The sequence below is a fragment of the Rattus rattus genome, unplaced genomic scaffold (assembly GCF_011064425.1).
Source record: "Rattus rattus isolate New Zealand unplaced genomic scaffold, Rrattus_CSIRO_v1 flattened_line_179552, whole genome shotgun sequence".
Taxonomy (NCBI): Eukaryota; Metazoa; Chordata; class Mammalia; order Rodentia; family Muridae; genus Rattus; species Rattus rattus.
Window position 1 is genome coordinate 1 of NW_022651871.1, and position 2078 is coordinate 2078.

The window sequence follows — 2078 nt, forward strand, 5'->3', positions numbered from 1 at the left end:
AGTTACATTTGAGGTGGTGTAGACTGAGCCCCAACAGTCTCATTCTGCAAGTTCCATAGAATCAATGTCTTTCTATGTAGATGACATCAAGATACTGACACACTCAAAAGGCAGAGAGAGAGAGAGAGAGAGAGAGAGAGAGAGAGAGAGGAGATTCGAACAATCCATCTACAAATCACAGAATCAAGACCTGCCAGCAACTACCAGAAAGAAACCAAGGAAGGCACCCACCAGCTTCTCCCTCGAGGCTCCAGAAGGAAGTAATCTATCCAACCCCTTGATTTCAGGCTTCTGGCTTTCAGAGCTGAGAAGATCCAGTTCTGTTGCTTTCAGTAGCACCATTTATAGTTACCAGAGTGTGAAGAGGGAAGGCCAACGTGGTAAGCGTGGGGACTGGCATAGAGCAAGCTTCAGCACGGAGAGAAGGCAGAGGCATCCTTGAAGATGAAAGAAGGAAGACCATGGGAGGCAGCGAGGACAGATGCAGGAAGAAAACAGAAGCTGGGGGACAGATGACAGGCTTCCTCTACAGAAGACAGAAGCCTTGTGTAGGAGCAATAACAGGAGCCAAGGGACAAGGACAACAACCTGGCTGCAGTGAGGCAAGCAATGGGACCTGACAGTAACATGTGCACACAGCTAGACAGGTACAGAATGAACACAGTCAGAGTAAGAGGAGGAAGTTACACTGGCAGGAGGCTGGATTCACGGAGGGCACTGAGCTAGTGGTGGAGAGGGAATTGGAGTAATAGTTTTTCACATATTGAAATACAGAAATAGGGGTGGAAAGATGGCTCAGCAGCTAAGAGCCCAGCTGCTCCTCCAGAGGTCCCGAGGTCAATTCCTAGCAAGCAGACGGTGGCTCACAACCATCTGTAATGGGATCTGATGTCCTCTTCTGGCATTCAGGTGTACATGCAGATGGAACCCTCACATACGAAATAAAATTAATAAATAAATCTCTTTTAAAAATACAGATATAGGATGCAAGATGGCAGTCACCACAGGCTCCGGAGTAAAAGTCCCTTGAAATTCCCGACTGCTGGAAGAGCTGGAAGAAGGCCAGAAAGGAGTAGGCGACGGCACAGTTAGCTGGGGTCTGGAGGACGATGAGGGCATGACACTCACAAGATAGACAAGCATGATAATTGGGCCTCCATGAACAATTTATGAAAACCGAATATATAGCCTTAAGATAGAGTGTGGGCCTAAGTATCCACAAGCACCCCCGTCTGTGAGATTTGTGACAAGAGTCAACATGAGCAGCGTGAGCTCATGGAGCGATGGATCCACGAGCCACGGCAGTGCTGGGATTCCCACAGCATCAAAGTCATCCTGCAGGAACTGAGGCGATCGAAGATGTCAAAAGAGAACATAAAGCTGCCACAGCCACCAGAAGGACAGTGTTACAGCAATTAGTCACCAAGGCCCCGGCCTCCCTTCCCCGTCCAACCCAAGTCTTCATTTTCCACAGTAGTGAATTTTCTAGATCCATCTGTAGACCTCAAAGTACTGGAGAGGAAGCCCCACTCGGGCTTCATCCTTAGACACTGCTCTGATACTAACTTCTTGTCCATTTGAAATACCTAAGTTGTGCTGTGTAACATCATCTGTCGAGTGTAACCGCTGTCTGCCTGGTTGAACTTTTGGGATCAAGAAGGTGTGCTGAAATCGGTTTCCTTTGGGAGCGGTGGGCACAGCTAACACAACTGTGAACAGAGACGTCTCACACCTGCTGCTGGCACTCGGCCTGGGTCTGCCTTTGCCTGCCCCGCCCTCCGCCACAGCTGTGTGGTGGCCCTTAGAATAGATGGGGAGGCTTCAGGTAGCAGCCGTGGGACTCACCACCACTGGGCTTGGGGCGCTTTGGCTGCACCCCTGCTTTCTTAAGTCTTAAGTGATTGCCCCATCCAAGCCATGGTCCCCACTCCTCCACTCCCACCCTTGGCCAAAGCTTAGATTGTAACCTCCCCTCCCTCTGAAATTGGCCGGGTAAGGAATTCAGGGCTTCCCATCTCCCCACCTTTATCAAGGGGTGCTGCTTTCCCCTCCTCAAGTCCCTTGTTGCCCATCACCAC

The 2078-nt window shown here is 50.1% G+C and overlaps 1 pseudogene; it reads left to right on the top strand.

The window, feature by feature from the left end:
• The first annotated feature begins 991 nt into the window (after window positions 1-991).
• LOC116889806 lies at window positions 992-1522 on the top strand (annotated as a pseudogene).
• The last annotated feature ends 556 nt before the right edge of the window (window positions 1523-2078 follow it).